We start from the raw sequence: 12,043 nt of genomic DNA, 5'->3' as shown, positions 1-12,043 counted from the left end.
AAGTGATGAAAGTCTAGGGTACTTCTGGGACAGCAGCAAACAAACCAATATACACATTATGGAAAACCCAGACAAAGCAGAGGAAGAGAAAAGGGTAAAAAACTATTTAAAAAATAACGACAGAAAGCTTCCAAATATGGAGACAGAAATAAACATCCAAAGCCATGAAGTTCAATAAACCTAAATAGATTAAAATGGAGATCTTCACAGAGACACATTATAATCAAAATCTCAAAAGTCAAAGATGAAGAGAGAATTATGAAAATAGCAGGAGAAAAGTAATTATTACATACAACAGAATCCACATAATACTGTTGGCATATTTACCAGCAGAAACCTTGCAGAAGAGAGTATGATGCTATATTTGAAGTACTGAAAGAAAAAAAAATGCCAACCAAGAATACTGTACCTGGCAAAGTCGTCCTGTGAAATAAAAAATAAAGACTTTCCCAGACAAACGTTAATAACCACTAAAGTTACTATACAAGAAATTCTAAATGGAGTTCTTAAAGTTGAAATGAGAGAGCACTCACTAACAATATAAAAATACATAGAAGTATAAAACTCACTGTAAAGTTAAGAATATTCAAATTCTGAATAGTGTAATACAGTAATGGTGATGCATAAATCATATTTAACTCTGGAATAAAAGTTTAAAAAGTATTATTTTAAACTAATTACTATACCTATAATAATTTGTTAATGGATGCACAACATAAAAAGACATAAATTACAACATTAGTAACATAAAATGTGAGAAAAAGTTAAAATATACAGTGTTTGCATGCAAAGAATAGATGTTATAAATAAATATAAGATGTTTTATATAAGCCACATGGTAACCACAAGAAGAAAACCTACAATATATACAGAAAAGGAAAGGAAAATGGAATCAACACATACCACTAGAAAAAAATAAAATCCTAAAAGAGAACAGCAGGAGAAATATAGGAATATAGGAGCTACAAAACAGTCAGAAAACAACAAAATGGCACTAGTAAGTTCACGGCTATCAACAGTTATTTTGAATGTAAATAAATTAAATTCTCTAATTGAAAGATATGTAGTGGCTAAATTGATGGGAAAAAAAAAGAAGATCCAACTATGTTTCACACGAGTCTCACCTTAGCTTTAAAGATATATATAGGCACAAAAGTAATAAATATGTTCTATGCAAATGTAACCAAAAGAGAATGGCATGGCTATACATATATGATACAAAATAGATCTTAAATAAAAATTGTCACAGGAGACAAAAAAGGTCATTATATAATGATAAAGGGATCAATTCATCAAGAGGATATAACAGGTCCACCCTATAAACTATAAATATATATGCACCCAATATTGGAGTACCTAAACGTATAAAGCAAATATTAACAGACCAAAGGGAAAATACAATAATAGTGGAAGATTTAAAAACTCTTAACAAAGGACAGATTGTGCAGATAGAAAATCAATAAGGAAAAAGTGGACTTGAACAACACTATAGATCAAATTTACCCAATAGATATATATATAGAACATTCCACCAACAGCAGCAGAACACACATTCTTTTCAAGCACATATGGAACAATCTTCAAAATATACATTAGGCCACAAAATGCAACGTAACAAATTTATGAAGATGGAAATCATATCAAGTATCTTTTCCAGTCACAGTGGTAGGAAACCAGAAATCAACAACAAGGGGGAATTTACAAATATGTGGAACATAAACACACTCCTGAACAACCAATGGGTGCAATAAGAAATAAAAAAAATACTTTGAGAAAAACAAAAATGAAAACACAACATACCATAACTTATGGAATACATCAAAAGCAGTTCTATATAGGTATGTTGCATGATGATGAGGTTTGGGGTACAAATCCCATCATCCTGGTAGTGAGCATAGTACCCAGTAGGCAGTTTATCAACCCATATCCCTTTCTCTCTCGCCCCTGTCTAACAAGTCCTCAGTGTCTATTGGTCTCATGTTTCTGTCCATGTGTGCTTAATGTTTAGCTCTCACTTGTAAGGGAAACGAGCTGCATTTGGTTTTCTGTCCCTGCTTAAGATGATGGCCTCCAGTTGCATCCATGTTGCTGCAAAGGACATGATTTCATTCCTTTTTATGGCTGCATAGTATTCCATGGTGTATATATACCACATTTTCTTTATCCAATCCACCTTCTATGTTGGATTAGATCCATCTATGTTCATCCATAGATCAACATCATGCAATATACCCATGTAACAAACTGGCATATGCACCCACTGTATCTAAAATAAAAGTCGAAATCAAAAAAAGGAAGTCCCAACTGATGTAATAAGACAAAGAAATAACCTCTCTGCTGAGAGCCAAACACTTGTTGGGATGCCCTGGCTACAGAGAGGAGCTGCCCGCTATAGGTCTCCTCTGAGCTGTTCTATTGCCCAATAAATCTCCTCTTCACCTTGTTCACCCTCCATGTGTCTGCATACCACATTCTTTCTGGTTGCAGGACAAGAACTCAGGACCTGCCAAATGGTGAAGCTAAAAGAGTTGTAACACAAACAGGGCTAGAATCCAGACCTGGGAGTTCCTTAAGCCAGGACTGTGACTCCCTTTTGGGCGCCCAGCAGTTCCTGGCATCTCCAGGTTTCCAGGTGCTACCATATTCCCCAACGCCAGCGGTGGAAGCTGCTTGCAGTGAACTTGGTATAGCTGCAGCCTCACAGAGAGTCGGCACCCATGCTGGCACTTGAGCCACCAACCCCCTGCAGCACCCATCATATTTGACTGTGTGCAGTAGCCAGACCCCATGCTCACTCACACACCCCTCACCACTCCACGCCTGACTCGCCCTTGGTAGGCATGGGATCCAGGCTGGTAGCCTGAGCCAAGTGTAGCCTGCCAGGCTGAGTGGGTAGAGTGAGTCCAGTGTACCTGAGCAGAACTTGGGCAAAGGCACCACTGGCCACAGAGGTTTCCAGTCAGAAAAGTGACACCCCAAGGATCCTGTAAGAATAGTATCAAAAAGAGTAAATACATATAAGAATAAATTTAATAAAGAAGGTGAACAGTCTATACACTGAAAACTATAAAGGAATCTAAACACTTGAACTCATAAAAGCAGACAGCAGAATGGTGTTTACCAGGGGAAAAAGGATGAGGAAAATATGAAGATGTGGTCAAGAAAGTCTGTAGTTTCAGTCATGCAAGATGAATAAGTTTTAGAGGTCTAATGTATATCATGGTTACTACATATTTTCAGGCATTGCATGCTTGAAATTTGCCAAGAGAGGAGATCTTAAATGTTCTCACCACACATACAAAATGGAATTTATGTGAAGATATAGATACATTAATTAGCTTGATTGTGGTAATCATTTTATAATGTGTACATACATCAAAACATTACATTGTATACTTTAAATACATACAACTTTTCAGTGTTAATTATACCTCAATAGGCTGGGTATGGTGGTTTACACCTGTAATCCCAGTACTTTGGGAGGCTGAGGCAGGTAGATTGCTTGAGTCCAGAAATTCAAGACCAGGCTGGGCAACATGGTAAAATGCCATCTCTACAAATATACAAAAAAATAGTTGGGTGTAGTTGCATGTGCCTGTAGCCTCAGCTTCTCAGGAGGCTGAGGTGGGAGGATCACTTGAGCCCAGGAGATGGAGGCTGCAGCAAGCTGAGTTTGCACCATTGTACTCCAGCCTGGTCAACAGAGCCAGACCCTGTCTCAAAAAAATAAAAAAGATTTAAAAAAAAGAAAGAGAAAAAAGAAAAACAAACTCAATAAAGCTGAAAAATAAAACTTTAAAAATGTTTAAAGTTAAAAACTTAAATAAAATGATCAAATGTCTTTATATAAGAAAAGCAGAGTTATTTTTATAAGGAAACACTATGCTTTTATTTCTCAGCTTCTTTGATGTCTGTATTCAAAAGTCTCTGAAGTCATAATACATTTTCAAAAAGCCAATGATGCATTGTATGGTTGTCACCCCTACACAACCCCCATTCCAAGAGCAAGGAGTTAGTTCAAGCCTTTCAGGCTCACTGTAGGAAACATAATAGGGCTTACCAGGGAACTTCTGAGATTTTGATAGAACAAAAGGTAAAAAGAACAATACCCATGTTTGGGAGATCAAAACTTCCCATCTTTTGGTTGCCAGTTTACACACACACACACACACACCCCCACACACACACCCCACAACTAAGAATAAAATGGTAATAAAAATGAAATTAGGAGACTTTTTTTTAATTGAGACAGGATCTCACTCTCTGGAGTGCATTGGCACAATCTCAGCTCACTGCAGTCTCCATCTCCTGGGCTTAAGTGATCCTCCTACCTCAACCTCCCAAGTAGCTGGGATTACAGGCATGCACCCCCATGCCTGGCTAATTTTTGTATTTTTGTAGAGATGGGGTTTCACCATGTTGCCCGGGCTGGTCTTGAACTCCTGGGCTCAAGCGATTCACCCACTTAGGCCTCTCAGTGTGCTGCGATTACAAGCATGAGCTACCACTTCTGGCTGCAATTAGAGGACTTCTGATGCAGATGCAATGGCAAAGACTTACTGCCCCCACACATACACTAAATACAAGTATAATACCTGGAAGGCAAACTGGTCTAGGGCCTCTGCATTGAAAGAAGAGCACAGTAACAAGTTATCTTACTATACCCTACCACCATGACTCGACAGAAGAAAGTACCCCAGGCCTGCTGTTTCTTGACCTCTGACCTAGCAACCAAGGGCAGCCCTGACAGGCCCAATTATTTTCCAGGATGGAATGGGAGTTCCTGTGATAACATCAGGAGAGCCTGGCACCACTGGTGAGGAGAATGGATGGGAATCCCCATTAATAAGCAGCAGCCATGGGAAGCGTCCTCCTTCCCCAATGCTTGGTCCCTGTCATAAGTTGTCTGACCCAGGAATCCTCTTTATGTCCTGAGCCTTCCATTCTTAACTAAGGGACACTGAGGTGGCCCAGCCCAGAGAAATTCTGTCTACCCCCTTAGACAGCACTAGTAGGAACCAATGAGAGACCCAATGGCACTAGATAAATCAGATAGACCAAAACAACATTGCAAAGATTAAAAATTAAACTCTCATTGAAATTACAGCCTGCAAAGGTAGGCCACGATTTGCATGCTAATCTAAACAGAGTGATCACCTGCTAAAATAAGAGATTTAAATAGTACCCAGAGTGTCCTAACATAATAGATAAAATGTATGGAATACAATAGATAATAATTCATCATACCAAGAATCAGGAAAATCACAACTTGAATGAGAAAAGATAATCAACTGATGCAAACATAAGATGAATCAGATGTTGGCACAATGTGACGCTAATTTTAAAGCAGCCATCATAAAAATGCTTCAACAAATTACAAATTCTTTTGAAGTAAATTTTAAAATAGTGTATAACGACACATAGTAAGAATCGTAATAAAAATCAAATGCAAGTTGTAGAACTGTAAGACTACAATAACAGAAAGAAAAAAACTCAGTGAGTGAGCTAAATAGTATAGTAGAGATGAGAGAGGACAGAATCAGTGAACGGAGGGCAAATGAAAGAGTTTACCCAATATGAACAACCAAGAAAGTACACTGAGGAAAAGAATAAATAGAACTTCAGAAACTTGTGGGACAATAACAAGTCAATGTTTATATCATTAGGCATCCAGAAGAAGGAGGGAAAGAGAGTAGGGCTGAGAGAATATTCGAAGGAATGATAACTTTGGTACCTCCTTCCTACATTTCCGAGAAATAATTGATTTACAAATATTCTAGACTCCTTAACTTCAAGCAGTAGAGACACACAACTGGATTAGTTTCTTTTTCTGGTTCCTCACTAACTCAGCGTATAATGTGGATCCAGTCATTTTATCACTATGGCTCATGAGGCTTCTATTTCTTCATTTGTAAAATAAGGCAGCAGGTAATGGAGACAATATCTAGGGTTCCTTCTAGCCCTCGAATCGATGGTATTTATGTTATTTTTCAATTGTTTTCAGATATGTGGAAGGTATAAACCTCTGAATTCTCCCTGCTCAGTTCTTGGCTTCCCTTTGGTTGTAGACTAAAAGCTATAATATATTAGACCTGTAGGACCCAGGCTATGAAGGAGGTTTAGCCTCTCTCCACCCATGCCGAGCCCCCTAATTTTCACGTAAACACATTTCATTTCAATTTTATTGGTCAGGGCATGTCTTCTACAATATTCTATGTCATCTAGACCATTTCAAATCAACACCTACAAACACTTGACACTTTCAATCAGCACTAAAGCATCACCCTAACTTCCTTGATGTGGGAAGGGAGTCAAAAATTGCCAGGAGCCCATTAGGGAGTTTCATAAATATAATGTCAGAACTCTCACCTATATTAGATTTGCTAGAAGGTGGTAGAAAATCATTTAACCTCTCTCTTCTCCATTTTACTAATTTACACACTGAAGAATAGGACAACATTTAGGAAGCATTTTGAAGTCCTTAGATAAATGAAAATGCACTTGGCACTGAAAACTATCATTATCCCATTTGTGAAGGCCTTTATCTCCCTGTCTGTAAGAGTTTCTGCCTGCACTGAATTCCAGCATGTCTACAAGCTGCCAGTGCCCTGCATTAAGTATTTTCTGTCATCTGTGCTTGCCAGAAATTAGTTTGCAGACATTTTGCAAAAAGCATGCATAATACATGCTGCTGAACACAATATTTATCATAGAAAGCTCCAGTGATAGAAAAGCATTACCTGACAGCATCCTGTTTGTGTGATTGCCCTTTCCATCAATGCGCCCTAAGGAGGCAGTACAGCCCTAACCACTAAGTCACATTTAGTTAAATTTCAATGCCAAGCCTGGGAGTTGTCTCAGTTTTGCAAAAGCATTATGGTGCTCTCTGAAGGTATTTGTGTGGTGTGGGATAAGGAAAAGATGAGGAGACAAATATCTTATTCCTTATTTTCCTTCATCAAAAAACATCTTGCTGCCCATTTCAATGGAAAGCTAAGCCCTTTCTTATGTCCATGTGTTAGAATTAGGAGAAGAGATATACTTAGTCACAAGGTACATTAAGCAGCACCTCATCTTCCTTTCCTAATATACATGCTCTCGGGATAATAAGATTTTGAACAAATTAGTCTCCTTATTTCATGAGTGCCATGAATTCTGGCAGGGTTTACTTTGACAGCTATTTTAACAGCACTGTTAACTCTAAAATCTGTCGGACCAAGTTGGTATCCCCTCTGCTAAATGGCATCCTTGTCAAAAGTCAAAGTAAATTTTAGTAGAGGGAAGGAGATGCTGGAATCAAATCAGTGAGAGAAGCTGAAGATACCACAGGTGAAAGACTGAGCTCTCTCTTCCTTCTTCCATAGAAGAGACATTTCAGGCCAGTTTATCTACAACAAATACCTCTTTCCTTGTTCTGTTCAACACAGAAAGTGATGAGTATATACTAAACCCTTTGTCTACTTTGACATAAAATCTTGATTTTCTTCTTCGAGTTTCTTTTAACAGTCTTGTTCTTGGCAAGGAGCACTCACTGTTCCTTTCCTATTTTACCTCTCTATTGAGGCCAGCATGTGATAGTGACAATATCATATTGAAGAAAGACAGTGATTTCTAAATGGAAATAATAACTCAAAGTATATTTGAAAGAAGCAGGTATTAGAAGAGAAGTAGGATAAATACTGAGGTGGGAATGCAAGATAAAAGTTCTTTTTCCTAAAACATTAGTGCAAAGTAACTCTGAAAGAAAAGGATGTGAAGCTTGGAAAACACACACACACACACACACACACACACACGTACATATACATACATGCATGTACATGTTTATATACATATATATGTATATATATGTCTAAAGGGTTATGTAGCCTCCTTGTGCCCACCTCCAAACCATAAATAATACATTATGGAACTATTTCTACACTAGGTCACAAATATCTACCTTATTCATTTTAACATCTGAATAACAGTCAATTGTAAGAATCCCCCATAACTTATTTGATCACCTGATCTGGGGCATTTAAACTGTTTTCAGTTTTCACTATTATAAACAACTCTACACAGAATTACTTGGTCTTATAGAATCAATATGTAAATGATAGAAGTAAAGCTGAGATCAAAAGGTATGTACAAATTGTCCTCCAAAAACAGTTACAATTCCCCCATAAAAAAGGTTATATGAGAATGCCTACTTCCCAACATCCACGTCAACGCTGAGCTCTATTCACTTTAATTTTTAGCTCTACGTTTTATTGTTGTTTCAACTGATATTTCTTTGTTAATAAGTGCAAGTAAACATCTTATCCCATATTTGTTGGCCAACAGAATTTTTGTGCTTGGGTGTGTGTTAAATATTTGTTCTTGTTTTTTATCAGTTTTTCCATTAGGATATTGTTTTCTTAGTGATTTACACACATTTTTACTTACTAAGGATAGCAACCTTAGTTATATATTATGCAAATGTTTTTCCCAATTTGCCAATTATTTGATACTATGATTTTGTGAGGAAGGCTTTTAAAAAATTCTATAGTTTCTCATTTCGAGCCTTTCTCAGCTAAGCTTACAGACAGCATTGACTTTCATATGCTTGGTTTTAGTCAAGCTGGAGTTGCTTATGTTGCACTGCTGTCCCTAAACCATTTTGCCAAAGATGAATTCAGACAGTCACATATTAGGTCATAAGCATTCATTTCTGACTATTATATGTTTATACTCTCTACTGGCAATGGTCAATTCCAAAAGTATAGCTCTTTACTCTTGCAGAAGGGTTTGTGCAATTAATTATTACCCACATTGTTTTGCCTTTACAAAGATTGGTTCTAAAAAGCAACACTTTTTTCATTCTATATGAAAGCAGTCCTCCAGCATTCATTAGGACATGTAAAGCTAGTTGCTATTCCAAATAACCCCAAAATACCTGTGGATTTCCAGAATGAAAGTGTATTCCTTGTTCATGTTACAGAACAAGGTATTTCTTCCAGGGGACTCTGCTTGCAGTGGTTACTCATTGTGTGGCTTTGCCTCCTCATAATCGTTTGCTTGTAGGCTTGTGGATAGGGGAATAAGAGAGTATGAAAAGCTATACAGACGTTGTATGGCCAGGTCTTTAAATGATCTTTATCACTTCTTCCTAGACCCCATTGCTCAGAATAGTCACAAGATCCCAACCACACAGAAAAAAGGATAAGCAATTTAGATTTCCTGCACTACCAAAAAAAAAAAAAAAAAAAAGGAAACAGGACTAATGTACATCTAGCCAGTCTCTCCTCTAACATACTCCTGACTATATCACCTCTAGTGTTTCACATCCATACATTTGCATTTTATACACATTTTATAAACATATATGATTTATGAAAGAATGGAGCTGTATGAATAGAATTGTCTTCTATTTTATTTTAAATAATACATGTTTATTCCACCTGGAAATTGGTTTTGTATATGGAAGTATGTACAATGTGAAATGGGCATCCATGTAAGTTTGTCTGAAAACATTACACATGTATAGAATAATACTTTCTTTTACTAAACAAATTATAATGTTTCATTTATCATTTATTAACAAATGAAATACAATGCTAATTATGTATCAGGTACTTTCTTTCTTAACACTTTGGAAAGTTAAGCTAATTTTCCCTCAAACAACCTTATGAAGTATTAATCTTATTATTTTCAGTGTAAAGACCAGAAAAATTGAAGCCTCTAAAGGTTAATGAATTGCCCAAATTCATGCTGTTAGTAAATTGCATATCTGGATTTGAACTCAAGAATCTGGCTCCAGGAAAAGTTCCTAAACAAATCCAACAATGGCTTGAGAGAACAGGAAAACAATGCTGGCGTTGTTTCATTAGTTTGCTAGGGGAGCCATAACAAACTGGGTGGCTTAAACACCGGAAAATTATTGTCACACAATTCTGGAAGTTAGCAGCCAGAGATTGGATACTGACAGGGTTGGTACTTTCCGAGGGTTGTGAGGAGGAATCTGCTCTGGGCTTCTTTCCTTGGCTTGTCTTCATGTTCATATGGCGTTCTCCCAGCATGATTCTCTGTGTCCAAATTTTCCCTTCTTATAAGGATTCCAGTTACAGCAAATTAGGACCAATAATAACCTTATTTTAACTTTATTACCCCTCTTAAAAAAAAAAAAAAAACAAAAACCACCTGTCTCTGGAAAGATCACATTCTGAGGGAGGTACTGGGGGTTAGATCCTGAGGCCATTAATTTTGATGGGGACACAATTCAACCCGCAACAAAAGTTTTTATGGTGGTGAGAGAATGGGGGGCTGGAATGAGGATTCCCATGGAAGACAGGGTCTTGGGTGGCTTGAACTTCCTGCAGATGCCAAAGAAGGGAACACCTAAGCTTTTTTTTTTTTTATCAGCTTGCCCAAATATGGGCAGAAAGTGTGTTGGGGCTTCAAACTGTCAGCAAAAAAAGTCAAGAGTTTTCACTACCACTATTGATTTTCACCAGGTTATTAAATTATTTTTAAGCCAGCACCACTACATTGGTTTAATTACTAGAGCTTAAAAAATAGCAAATAGGGCAAATGCCCACTTAATTACCTTTTGTCAAAATTTGAAAATATCTTCACGTGTCTAATGCATTTATCATACTTTATTTAAAAACAGCCAACTTGTCAAAGTCCTTGACCTAAAAATAACTTATTAACATTATAGGACTAGCATTGAATAGTATTAATATGTATACTTTGGGGAGAATTAATATTTTATAAAGTATTAGTCGTCCCATCCTGAAACATTACTTTTCTTAAACTTATTCAACTCATATTTAAGCACTGGTGGTAGCCAACCTCCAAGACGATCCCTTATAATCCTCACATCCTGGTATCAAAGTCCTCACGTAGTCCTCTCCTACATTTTATCAGGGTTGCTCTGAGTAATCCTCAGAATACAGCAGAAGTAACAATATGTTATTTCTAAGGCAGTGTCCTTGCTATCTTTTGGATTACTCACCCTGGTGGGAAGCCAGTCATCATGTTGTGAGGATGCTCCAGCAGCCCTATGGAGAAGTCCAGTTAATGAGGAACTACAGCCTCCACTAAACAGCCAAGCCAACCTGCCAGCCAGGTAAGTGAGCCATCTCAAAATCACGTATTTTAGCCTTCAGGCAATTGTGACCCTACACAACATCTTAACTGTAACCCTGTAAGAGCTCCCAAGCCAGAAACATCCAGCTGAGCTTTGCCCAAATTCCTGGTCCTCAGAAAATGTGTCACATGATATATAATAGTTACATATTAAATCTGCTAAAATTTGGAGTAATATTTTATACAGAAATAGATAACTAATACAGTTCTTCAGTCTAGTTTTATAGTTTCCTCATAAACATCCTGTACGTGTCTTAGTAAATTTATTCTTTGGTATTTGACTGTTTTTACTTGCAATACGCAGAGTATGCAGAAGGCATCTGTGTCTCATTATTTACAAAAATCACTCCAATATAAATGTTATATGTATTACATTGATTTTAATGCTCAATCTGGAGGACAAGTTGTGTAACGTGACTCACCTAGGTGTCATCAAGATCAACAGTAAAGACAGAGAACACTTTCATATTTCATATCTGTAGGAGTGTCCATCAGTTTATATCCGTAGGAGTGTCCATCAGTTTAACCCATTCATGCCTGAGGTTGCAATTATTTGAATTTTGAAATCAGACCTTGGCAATTACCTTGAGAAGTAGGATATAAATAACTCCTACATGCTTAGAGTTCCAATAGTAGAACATCAGGCATACATAAGTTTAATGGAAGTAGTCAGGAGGACAAAAAAGCCCAACTCAAAATGAATGAGTGAAATATGTTCATTGCAGCATCTTTCACCATCCCCAGATCACTTTCTTCCTGTCACTGTAGGATCATGCCATACAGAGCTGCAGGGCCATTTATCAAGAGAGTAGAGATATATAAACTTAATAATAAAAGATTTCCCCTGGTGCCTTATCCAATGTTGTTGTTTTTAACCTCCTCATTATAGCCTATTGATATCTTAAAATATATGAACACTCATTCATTGGTG

This window comes from Macaca fascicularis, chromosome 16, assembly GCF_037993035.2.
Source record: "Macaca fascicularis isolate 582-1 chromosome 16, T2T-MFA8v1.1".
In the NCBI taxonomy this organism is placed as follows: Eukaryota; Metazoa; Chordata; class Mammalia; order Primates; family Cercopithecidae; genus Macaca; species Macaca fascicularis.
The sequence above is the reverse complement of the archived record's forward strand: the minus strand, read 5'-3'. Positions refer to the sequence as shown.